The sequence below is a fragment of the Vulpes vulpes genome, chromosome 14 (genome assembly GCF_048418805.1).
Source record: "Vulpes vulpes isolate BD-2025 chromosome 14, VulVul3, whole genome shotgun sequence".
Classification (NCBI taxonomy): Eukaryota; Metazoa; Chordata; class Mammalia; order Carnivora; family Canidae; genus Vulpes; species Vulpes vulpes.
Window position 1 is genome coordinate 85,389,003 of NC_132793.1, and position 13,044 is coordinate 85,402,046.

The 13,044-nt window shown below is 39.3% G+C and overlaps 1 protein-coding gene and 1 non-coding gene across 2 annotated transcripts in view; both read left to right on the plus strand.

The window, feature by feature from the left end:
* The window catches only part of OTUD7A (OTU deubiquitinase 7A), a 378,372-nt gene that overhangs the window by 148,125 nt on the left and 217,203 nt on the right, over window positions 1–13,044 (plus strand). The gene's annotated exons all lie outside the window — the stretch shown is intronic.
* Window positions 11,255–11,361, plus strand: LOC112910171 (U6 spliceosomal RNA). Its single transcript, XR_003233214.1, has one exon. It is a non-coding gene; the product is annotated as a U6 spliceosomal RNA (small nuclear RNA).

Consider the following 13,044-nt stretch of genomic DNA (forward strand, 5'->3'; position numbering starts at 1 on the left):
GTATATATTGTGAAATGATGACCATAGTAAATTTAATTAACACCCATCACCTCACACAGTTAAATATTCTTTTTCCATGTGATTCACAAAGGACCATGTGCAAGTGTCTATCTAATTTAACCTCTAATTCCATTTTAACAACCACGTCTACTTTAAGGAATCTTTCCTACAGCCATTTCTGCCTATGCAGGCCAAGATACCCGAACAGGGGTCCCCGTTTCACTCTTGTTTTCTAATAAGACAAAGCCCAAGGCAAGGAAAGAGCTCAGTGAATCAGGTACATTTACACAGTGGAAAGTTATGTGGCCAGCAGGTAGGCAACGAATTAGCTCTGTCTGCTGGCATAGGAAAACAGTCATGGTTATGAGAAACAAGCCGCCCAAGACTATATAACATGATCTTAATTATATTCTTGATATGTTAATTATATGCTTGTAAAGGAAAGATTCAGAAGGACGTAGGACCCAGATTTCTTTCTGCAAGGCTGATCACTGAGCTGAAGTTCCCAGACACCCCGCCATGATGTCATACAAGTGAAGGGCAGAGTGTAGATTCAGGTGGTGGTCAGTTGTGTCCTCAGTAACACTGGTACTGCCATCAAAGGTAAATTGTGCTGTGCAGGCCAACCTGAGGGATCTGAGAGGAGAAGGCAGCTGACCTGGCCTCCTGGCCTCCCCCAGCTGCTCCAGCCTCTGATGCTTTGGTCATCTTGGCCTCCTGGTCCTTGCTTCCTTGCCTGCTTTCCCCCCTCACCGGCCTGCCTTCCATGGTTAGATTCACTGTCCCATTAAGATAAGCCAGCTCCCTCTTTAGCAGCACTAAAGAACTTCTCAGGGACAATGACAGGCAGCATCTTTTCCTTCTCATCTATGCTGCTGTCAAGGAGAGCTAGGGGCTGGAGTCACAGCTGCCAGGACAGTCAGATCAGAAATCCAGAGCATCATAAACAACAGCCAGCTAAAGCCCTGGATCCTTCGTGTGTGGTCCTGTCCCTAGGATGTAATTTTATGTTGCCTGGACCTGTTATGTCATCGGTAAGGTCAGGAGTGGACAAGGTGGAACTGGGGTCCTTTTAACCGGACCATCCTGTAGCCCCCACATGGCTCCTCAGCAACCCAACACCCACAGCTGCTGGCTGACTTTGCATGGACTCCTTAGAGGTTTCCTCTACCATCAGGGGTGGACCGTGGCTTAGGAACATTTTTACTTTGTGCCCTCACATAGTTTTTTACACACATAATTGTGTGTGTGTAATTTAGGTGATTAAATAAAAATTAACCACAGGGAATAGTAACAAATTTGTTCCCCATAGTATGTCTGGGCTAAATACCCAGAGTCCATGCAAGGAAGGATGAGGTTGCACCCTCAGGTTGAGGCCAGCCATTTTGCTCTGCCAACTGTTTACACACCCAGATCCTAATCTCTTCTTCTTCAATTATGTATTAATTCACTCAGTTAGTCAACGTATTTTTATTGAGCATATACTTCAAGTCACATGTGAGGAATCTGATGAGAGATACACCAGCCATGACCTGAGGTTTGATGTGGAGGCTGATGTGCAGAGCATTTGCCTTTACTTCTGTATCAAAGGCAAGCTGTTGCTTGGCTTCTCTGTGGGAGAGTCACATGATTTTTTCAATATCCTTCATTAATTTAATATAAAATTTAGCTTTATGGGCAGAAAAAGGAAACCAAATAATGGTCACATTGATTTATAAATCATTACCTTACTTTGTGTTAGACAAAATTCTTAGTGTCTTTCACAAATAATGAGGGAGAAAATGAGTAGTAAGGTTTTTTTACTTGATTTTCAACTTTTGTTATTGAGAAATTCTTTCAGAGGCTAACTGTGGGTGAAGATTGTGCCCTGAGGGAGGAGAGCACAAATGGAATATTGATATAGAAAAGAATAGGAACATGAAAGTGGAGGAAATTACCTGTGGCCACTTATTTTGACAATATAGGACAAATGTGGCTGCCCAAAGGCTCTGTGCTCTTACAAAGTTAGCATTTGAAACAGCATTGACTTTGCCTTCACTTAAACTTAAGGATATTCTAATACTTTCTCCCCCCATTGTAAAAACATCTACTAAAACAGTCTAATGCTATACTGTTACACCCTGATTATCTCAAGATACAGAAATGGTGACTTTATTGGATGTGACACAGAAGGAAGTTACTGAAACAGTCTGTAAAACATGGGTGAATCATGCAACACCTGTCTGGTAGTGTCTTGTGAGTAACTTTAAACTCCTCCACAATCTTTCTCTTTTTAGAATATTTTAATTATTTATCATTAATATGAACATATACGTTACCATTAGGCCTTTACACGGATCAGCCACAAACTCTGCAATACAAAATGTATTAGTATTTAAGGTCAAATTAAAAAAAAAAAAAAAGGACAGTTGGGTCTGTCTGATTGTCTCTAACAGGATGCTATTGGATTTCTTTTGCCTAGAGATGAGCAGTTCCTTGACAGATTTTCAACCTGATTTTAGAGTGAAGAGCAGCCTAAGTCTACTTATTTTTCCTCTTAGATAGAAATCACAGCATAGATTTCCCACAGAATGCTACACTAGATATCCTGAAAACTCTTTCTCTAACTAGAAAAGCAGAAAGAAGTTAGAAACATCTTTGCAGATATAGAACACAATGCATTTCAATTTAATTTTTTAAGTATGTATTATATGCCTATTTTGGGCCAGGGACTGTATATTTATTAGTGTATAGACCAACAGAACTCCATGTCCTCATGGAAATTATGTTCTAATGGGGGAAATGGACAAAAAATACATGTGTGTAATGTATAAATTGTGAGTGATCAATGCAGAGAACAGAGATATGAAGCAGTGAAGACCTCACAGGGGGGAATTAGCATTTAGACAAAAGGGTCTAGGGAGCCCTCCCCGGGAGGTGATTTTAAGGAAGATCTGGAGCAAGAGAGGAGGGAGATGGGGGCAGGAGAGGGATGTCTGTCCCAGGAAGAAGAAACATCCAGGACGAGTAAGGCTGGTGGGGAGAGATGAGGAGAAAGCAGATGGGATCAGAGGGGAATCAAGCACAATGTCATCAGAAGCATTATCAGGCCTTACTTATAGGACTTCGGCTTTTTCTCTAAGTAAGATGGGACATCATTGGAGGGTCTTAAGCAGGGGGACTTGATCCAACTTGTAGTTATCAAAGTCCCTGTGACTGCTGTTTTGAAACTAGAAGTCAGCCTTTCTGAGCAGGGAGACTAGGGAGAAGATGGTTGCAATAAATAATGTAGATGAGAAAAGATGAGGATAGAGGCAGGGGGATCGGTGAGAAGAAGGCAGATAAGTGTTCAAATTGTTTTTAGAACCCAACAGGACTTGTCAGATGGCCAGATGTGGAGTGGGAAAGAAAAAGTTCACACTGACTCCTACAGTTTTTGGCCAAAAGAAAGGGAAACCTGGGGTTGCCCTGAACAGAGACAGGACAGAGACAGGAAGATTCCAGGAGGGTTAATTTGGAAAGATATCAGACTCTCTGAAGCTGAGTGTAGGATGTGTTTCTTTGAAATGTATGTTACTCATCCAAGTTATTAAGGAAGGGAAAATCCTGGGACCAAAACTGAAGAAGAAATTTAAAACATCATGCCCCAAGTCTCAGCATATGAAGTAATGAATGCAAATCATAGAGAGAGACTAATCTGGCTTTCTAAGTAACTTCAAATGACAGGAAAAAATTTAGCAAGGATATGGAAGATTTCAACAACAAAGTTATGAGACTTAATCTAATATACAGAACCCTGTAGAATTACAGGTTGTGTAGAATAAAAGGATTTCCACTATTGTTTTGTTTTGCCCTAGTCACTTACTCAGCAGACATTTATTTATTGAGCACCTCATATGGACCAGTTAGGTTCTTCACAGAGGTAAGAAAGAAATTTAAGTCACAAACCCCACTGCTTAAGCCTACACAAGTGGGCAGGTAGCGAGATCAAAGAGAAGAATGGAGATATTGAAGTCATAGCAAGATTTGAGAAGGGAGGGTAAGAGAAGTTGGGGAAACTGGCTAATAGGAATTATCCAGCAGAGAAATAGGACCATGAGAAGAGAGTCAAAGAAGCATACTGTGTTCATGTAACTGAAGTTTCAGGAAAAAACACATCGTGGACACTGTGACAGTTTGAGCCTCAAACTAATTATAATAGCAATAGGTTACTACTTATTAAATAGGTAAGGATTGAAAGAAAAATGCTTATGTCTATACTAATATAAATAAATGAGTAAATAGGAAGGGGGCAAGGAAAAGCTTTCTCTTATAGTAGAATACCAGTTAATAAGTGTAGAAGAAAGAAAGGAACTAGGAAATCTCTATTTGACAACCACCAAATTTTAATTGTTGTAGGCAAAAATATCACTGAATGCTAAACCAGTGGGGGCAAATTCAATGAGATGTAGAGTATTTACAGTGTCTCCATGCAAGCTAATATTAATTACAAATGAAGATATAGTAACATTATAGGGGAGGAACCAGATAGGCATCCTCTTATGTGAGAGTCCAAAATTGACATCATGAGTGATGAGCCCAAATAGAGCCCAGTAGGCGTCAGGTGTCTCCTGGTGCTTGGGCACACTGGGAGTAGAGCATCACTTCTGTCCTATTCCTGCCAGAAATGTACAATGACTCTAATCATCAGTCATCACAGGACAGATCCAAATGGAGGGACATTCCATACCTAAGTAGGATGTCAAGGTCATGAAATGAAAAGCTGAGAAACTGTTTCAGATTTTTATTTTTTTTAAACATTTATTTTTTATTTATTTATTTTTTTTTATGATAGTCACAGAGAGAGAGAGAGAGAGGGAGAGAGAGAGGTAGAGACATAGGCAGAGGGAGAAGCAGGCTCCATGCACGGGGAGCCTGATGTGGGATTCGATCCTGGGTCTCCAGGATCGCGCCCTGGGCCAAAGGCAGGCGCCAAACCGCTGCGCCACCCAGGGATCCCTAAACATTTATTTTTTAAGATTTTATTTATTCATGAGAGACACAGAGAGAAAGAGAGACAGAGACACAGGCAGAGGGAGAAGCAGGCTCCATGCAAGGAACCTGATGTGGGACTCGATGTTTCAGATTTTTAAAAACTAGGTTAAACACATACACATGAAGTAAATGTGAGACCCTAGACCAGAAAACAAGTGTTTTGCAACAAAGGACATTGTTGCAACAGTGGGTGAAACTTCAGTAGGGTCTTTAGGTTAGATTCATATGTAGAAGAGATGATAAAATAAATGTAACACTTTAACATTTGGAGTGTTTAGCTGTATTGAGGTAAGTGGGAATTCTTTGTACTATTTTTGCAACTTTTTTGTATGTCTGGATTATTTCAAATGTAAAAAAACTTAAATGAAGTAGAGAACATTAAATCAAAGAAGGCCATTTGCACCCATCACACTGACTTATTTTGCCATCTTCAAAGTTCATAGTTCATATGAAATGGTGTAGGCACCTGGCGGCCTTCAGAGGGAAGTAACCTGATTAGATTTCTCTGTGTCCATATGTACAGATTTTACAAAGGGCATCACAGGCAACATGCCATTTGGAAACATCTTCATTTTTTAGATAACTTATAATGTCTGAAAATGTTCCACTGAAGTCAGTAAACCAGATTTCCTAACAATGTTCCTCTTTGCTGGGTACTCATGTTGCTTCCTGTGTGTCCTTGAGATACAGTGGTGAAGGTCTTTGAGCACCATCAGAGCGAACCTCCTTTCTTTCCTGTAGGACATTCTCATGGCGTTCTTGCTGGTCCCAGTGTATGCATTTTGCTGGTCTTTGCTCCTTTCTGCCCTGCTTCTTTCTGTGAGGGTTGTGCCCATTCACATTTCATGCACAATTGTATAGTCCATTTTCTTTGATTGCCAGTGCATCTCAACAATGTAATATTCCAGACCACAGAGTGAAGGTGTTAATACAAACTGCATTATTAAAATAATTAAGCAGTATTTTTTTAAAGATTTATTTATTTACTTGAGAGGGAGAGACAGAGAGAGATACAGAGAGAGCACACAGTGGGAGAGGCAGAGGGAACGGAGACAAGTAGACTCCTCACTGAGTGGGAAGCCTGACACAGGGCTGAATCCAAGAACCTTGAGATCATGACCTGAGCAAAAATCAAGAGTTGGACACTTAACCAACTGTGCCACCAATCACCCCTAATTAAGCAATATTTTTTAATTAGGTCAGAATGGTTACCAGTAAACCTTTTTTTTTTTTTTTTTTTTTTAAGATTCCACCTATTTCAGAGAAAGCATAAAAGCAAGAGAGCATGAGTAGAGGGAGGGGCAGAGGGAGAGGGAGAAGCAGACTCCCTGCCAAGCAGGAAGCCCCACAAGGGGGGCTCAATCCCAGGACCCCAGGATCATGACTAGAGCCAAAGGTAGACACTTAACCTACTGAGCCACCCACATGCCCCACCAGTAAACCTTTTTAAATGCTTTTCCTTGGGTTGTTTCTTAGGTTTCTGATGAGAAAAAAAAAAGAAAGAAAGAAAAGAAAAATGATTGGTTTCATTTTCATAACATTTTTTACAATTATATAACTTCCTTACAAACCAGTATGCACTTGCAGTAGTGTGTTTATCTCACTCCATCACTAAAATGGGGGCAGTGTCTTATCTCAGTGCCCGCTCAGTATGTAGCACACTGCCGAGCCAGAAAGAGCTCAGTGCAGTTTTGTTGAAATGGCAATGAACTCTTCGAGAAAGGCTCACTTTGGAGTTCAAGAGGCAATACTCAGGTGTAAATCAGAGGAATACATTGAATGGGTAGTTGCCTTTATAATTTTCATTAACCTACTCCTTCAGCACACTTGTACTGAGCAGCTTTCACATACCCTGAACTGTGCTATATACCAAGTCCCAGGGAGACAAAATAGGCAAATTCCCAGAATATAAATCCTCCAGAGGGCACATATACAGGCTGGATGGACAGATGAATGGATGGCTGGGTAATGTTATTACAGATTATGTAGAAGTAGTCATTGGTGTGGTAATAAAATAAAGGGGAAGGCAGTTTAGACAAGAGTAAAGAAGGCTTCTCAGCAGTGGTGATGCAGATGCTTGGAATGAAAGGAAGAACATGGGATGCGCTGGGGAAGCTCTTCTAGCAAAGCCATTCATAGGTGCTGGTTCCAGGTAAGCCTGGAGAGGTGGGCACAGCAGGTGGTGCAGAACACACAAAGATATTAAAAGCTGAGAAACAATCTGGAGTTTTTTCCAGTGCAGTGGGAAGCTATTGGTGGGCTTTAAGCAGGGAATTATGTAATATAATTTGTATCTTTTAAAATCTGTCTGGGGATGGTAGAAAGGGAGGTGGGTGGGGAGTGGGGGTGACTGGGTGATGGGCACTGAGGGGGGCACTTGATGGGATGAGCACTGGGTGTTATTCTATATGTTGGCAAATTGAACACCAATAAAAAATAAATTAAAAAAAATAAAGATCTGTCTGGTGTTGGGAAAAAGGAATTGGAGGAAGATGCAGACTGTGGTTTGCTGATATGGATAAAAGTGTTCAGACTGAGTGAAATGATCAATAGCATGCTAGCAAATGTCCAGCTATGTGCCAGGAAGGCTGTTTTTCAAAAAAGTGTGTAGACAGAAGTTGGATTGGAGAAGTCCTTCATGAACCTGTTTAGTAGGTTTACATAAGGGCTCTTTTACGGTCCACAGATTTTTATTGCCCATCATTTTTATTAAAGTATAATATACCTACAGAAAAACACACATCAAAATATACAGCCTCATGAGTTATAGAAATGCAAATATTCCTTTGTAATCACCACTCAGACCAAAAAACAGCTCATTATCTGCATCCATTCTACCCCTTTTGTTTTTTCCCCATCACTCCCTTTTTTCTCAGTCCACTCTATCTACTATTGTGATTTCCAGTCTGTAGGTTATTTGTAAACTTCACATGATGAATAAAATAGTATATTGCATGTAGTGCCAGGTCATTCATTCATACAATGCTACTCATATATACTCTTTGTCCATTTGTGTATATATGCCAATTTATCCATTCTACTATTGGTGTTCATTTGGGTTGCTTCTAGTTCTTAGCGCTATGAGTAGTATGCTGCTATGAAGATACTTCCCATACACTTTAGTGTACATGTGGATACATTATGGGTGAGTATGTACCAAGTACTGAAATTGCGGTCATATAGGGTATGTGTGTGATCAGTTTTGGCAGATACTTCCAAATAATCTTCCATAAGTGTTGAACCAGTTACAATCTCACAAGCCCTAGAGGAAGATCAAATTGCTTCACATCTTCACCAACACTTGGTATTTTTTGTTTTAGTAATTTTAGATATGGCAGGTATCTAATTGTGATTTTAATTTCATTTTTGTGGTACCAAATGATGAGACTGAGCAAATTTTCATTGATTCTTGGCTATTCAGGTGTCTGCTTATGAAATGTTCAGGTATTGGATTAACTATTTCTTATTAAATTCTTTCTTGATGCGGCAGGGCTCAGTGAACTTTTCTTTTTTGGTTTGCCTTTCACCCTATTAATGACATTTCCTAGTGAAAAGCTCTGCCAGGCCTGGGGGCACAAGGTGAAGTCTGGAGTATTCTCAGTTCAAACTTCTCTTCCCCTACCTCAAATTTAGCAGGCAGGAGCCCCCAGTCTGGGGTTAGAGGGGCAGAAGGAGAAGGTTACCTTAAATGAAGGTTAGAGATGGAGGTGTAATTAACATAGTAGACAGAATACACTCCACTTAGAGTGCAGACTGTGTTTGTAAGTCAGGGAGTATGCCAGATTCCCACCCAGGGGAAAGAACAACTCTTCTGAATTCCCTCAGCTAAAGTCCCCCCCTTAAAATAGGAGGTCAGAAGGAGAGAAAAATAAGTTGCATTTTGATTACATTCCCCATGTCATGGACATTTAGTTTCCCCAAGTCTTTACCTGGGCAGCTAACTCACTACTTAGTGCTACCTGTCAGACCTTTGTTGGGTGCTCCAGATGGGCCTCCAGGGCAGGACCCCACCATGTGACCTGCTTCATAGCTGTACTTCCTTACCACACTTTTGTGCTTAGAAGGTCGTTGCCCAGGAAATGGAGAGAGAAACACAATATACATCTGCTGAAGGAGGAAAGAAAAGTCCCCTTTGGGGCTACCGTCCTGGTCCATGGCTCCCCAGACACTCACAGTTTACGCACGGAGAAAGCTTCAAAGAATGCAGCTGATGCACCCCAATCTGAGATGGCACAAACAAAAGTGCGTTATTCCCACTTATCTCAAATATGTATTGTTCTCATATGTCCTTTGAACACCTGTGCAAACCGTGGAATCAATTCTCAGAATTAAACTTAGTGGAGTTTTGCAACTTTGCTAGGAAGAAAAAGACCTTGCTCTAGGAAGTGTTAGGGAGGTATACGCTTTCCCATTCTTGAATTTGTATTTCCCTATTTTTCAAGGCTTTGTAGGTATTACAGATATCATTGTGCAATTTAGATTTTATTCCCCCTGGAGAACCAGGTGACTTCAAAGTGATTTATAGCCAGTGAGGTTGGCAGAATTATGGAGATTAGTGATAAGAAGTAAGGCAAGAGAGAGTGAGGAAAAAAGAAGGAAAACAATTTTGAGCAGGGGATTTAGGATGAGGCAATGTGCTGTAAAGAACAGGGAAGAAAGTGAGACACTCAGACATAGTGGCATGTCATCTTAACCAAAGGCAATGTACTGCTTGTTGGATAGAGTCAGCTCCAGGAGACTGGCTGAAGCAGGGGGTGAGACAAACTATGACATCACCCTGGTCTATACCCTAAAGGAGTAACTGAGAGCCTATGACCCACTTCACATCCCCTTCAAGTCAAAGGCCTGCTGAAAAAATCATCATTTTTCACCTATCGCACCTTTGCATGATGTACTTGTCCCACTACTGTTTGGAAAATCAAGCTTTCATCACCTCATGAACTAGCCAGTTAACAGCATGAGCTCATTTCATCACTGCTCATTCTCATTCTGTCTTGGTCACCTCAGCACTTCCACTCTGTGTGTGACCTCATCTAAACTACAAACAGAATAGGTAAAATGCTCAGTATCCCCAAACTCTGATTTGAACCTAGCATAATCCCCCACCACTGCTTCCCAAGCTGGGTGGTCTCACCCTGTGTACCAGGCAAGACTTTGTCCCACTGAGCTTCACTCTCTAAGAGGGGCACTGACTTTATTTGCACACTCTGGAAGTCTGGGGAGTTGGATCAATATTCTAAAGAACACCTTATCTTTCTCCCCACTTTTCTGCACTGCCTGACACAGCACTGCTATAAAACACTAAGTGTGCACCATGGAACCCACGGCTTGGGCACTTGGGACCACGGGGACCCTGTTTATTCCATGCAGCACTCTTGAAAAGCAAATGCCATAACTGGGGGGGAAAAAGTTTCTGTGTCAACAAATTGGCTCAAGTTCAAATTTAAATGCTTTAAGCAGCTAGGGCTGGCTTTCTCTGCCCCTACTAGGTGTGTCCTGGTGCCAGTAGTGCTGAGAGGTTAGTGTGAGCCTTTTTCCCTGTCTCTGTGAAAGTCTCATGGCTCTCTGGTTAGTAGTTACTGAGGAAAACCCAGTGTACAGCCACTATGACCTTGATCCCCTGTTGGTGTCTCTGCAGTCTTTTCTGAGTCACATCTTCAAACCTCCCCTGTCTGCGGGGTCTGGGGTATTGCTGTTGAATCATTTTGTGTTCCATTTACATACTGGCCACAGGAGCAGAAGTAAAAGCATTTCTTTATATAGCCTCTTTGGGGCTTTTGCCCATATTCTAATTGGATTGTTTGTATTTTAGAGTTGAATGATGAGTTTCTTTATATATTCTAGATAGTTGTTTGTCAGCATGTGGTTGGCAAACCTTTCTCCCAGCCTGTCATTTCACCTTCTTAACAGGGTCCTTCACAGATCCAAGGGCTTTAATTTTGATAAAGTCCAATTTATTGATTTTTGCTTTTGATTTGTCACCAAGCCCTACATCCTGAAGATTTTCTCCAATTTTTTTCTTCTAATGATTTTGTAGGTGTGTGTTTTATGTATAAAACTATAATCCATATTTAGTTAATTTTTGTATAAAATTTGAGGTTGAGGCTTTTGTTTTGTTTTGTTTTGTTTTGGGCTTTTTTTTTAACCATCGATATGCGATCAGCAAGTGAAATCCATTTGCCTAAGACTGTCCTTCCTCCATTGAATAACTTTTCCAGCTTTATCAAAAATCAGTTGGCCAGTACTCACTTTGGTAGCATGGGTACAAAAATAGGAATGATACAGAGAAAATTACTATAGGCCATGAGCAAGAATGACATGTAAATTCATGAAATTCTCCATATTTTTTAAATGCCACTGAATTACAGACTTAAAAACAATTATAGTGGCAAATTTTATGTCACATATATATTTCCACAATTTTTAAAACTAATCATTGAATTGTACATTTTCAATGAGTAATTAATTGTATGGTGCATGAATTATATCCCAATAAAGCTGTTTAAAAATACAGCCAAAGCAAAAAAATTAAAAAAGAAAAATCAATAAAACACCTGTGTAGGTGTACCTGTGTAGGTTTATTTCTGGGTTTCCTATTCTGTATTGTTGATCAATCTAGCCTTATAATAGACTGTAGCTGTGTAATAAGTGTTATAGATAGTGTTTAATCCCATTTTATTTTTATTTTTCAAAATGCTTGGATCTTCTAGTTTCTTTGTTTTTCCATATCAATTATATAATACAGTGTCTATATCTGCAAAAATATTGCTGGGGTTTTGATAGAAATTACATTAAAACCTATACATCATTTTACGGAGACATCTCTACAATGTTGAGTCTTACAGTCCTTGAGCACAGTATGTCTCTGTTTATTTGGATCTTCTTTTACTTTTTTCATCAGTTTTTACAGTTTAAGCATATAAATCCTATACACATTTTGTTAGACTTATACCTAAGTATTTCATCTCTTTACTGAGTTATTGTAAATGGTATTGTATTTTTAATTTCTGTGTCCATGGGTTAATTTCTAGCATATAGGAATAACAGATTATTTTTGTATATTGATTTTTTTATCATGTGACCTTGCTGAACTCCTGTATGCTAGGAATCTTTTGTAGCTTCTTTGGGGAATTTTCTATGTAGACTGTGATGTCATCTGCAAATAGGAACAGTTTATTTCTTCCTTCCAATCTGTATGTCATTTAGTTCCTTTTCTTGTCTTATTGCTCTGGCTAGGGCTTCCAGTACTATGCTGAATAAAGTGGTGAGGGCAAACATCTTGCCTTGACTCTAATCATAGTTAGAAAACATTTGGCCCTTTGGCATTAACTATGTTAGCTATAGTGTTCTTGCATAATTCTGTATCAAATTGAAGAAATTCCCCTTGATTCCTAATGTTCTGAAAGTTTTAGCCATGAATGATATTGTGTGATTTTTCTTTAGCCTATTAATATGGTTGATTAGACTGATACATTTTTTAATATTGAACCATTCTTGCATCCCTGGAATAAATCTGACTTGGTTTTGTATGTATATAATTTCTTTTTTTGTTTTTATTGACATTCTATTTACCAATATATAGTATAATACCCAGTGCTCATCCCATCAAACATACATATATACATTTTTTATACCATGACCAAATAGAGTTTGTATTATTTATTATACTTATTTATGTTATTTATGACATATAAGTAATATTTGTATTTATATTTATTAAGAATATTATTTACTTTTTATGTATTGTATTTCTTAGATTTTAGTATTAAGGTAATACTGGCCTCATTAATGTAATTGAAAAGTTACTTTTATGTTTTCTGGAAGAGCTTGTATGGAATGGCATTATTTTTAAACATGTGGTTGTATTTTTCAAAATTCTTCAGAAACAGTGTGAGCCTGGGTATTTCTCTTTAGGAAAATTTGAAATTGTAAATTAAATTTCTTTAATAATTAGAGTGATATTCAAATGATCTATTTCATATTTAATGAGTCATAGTAGTTTGTGCTTTTGAAGGGATTGGTCCATTTCAT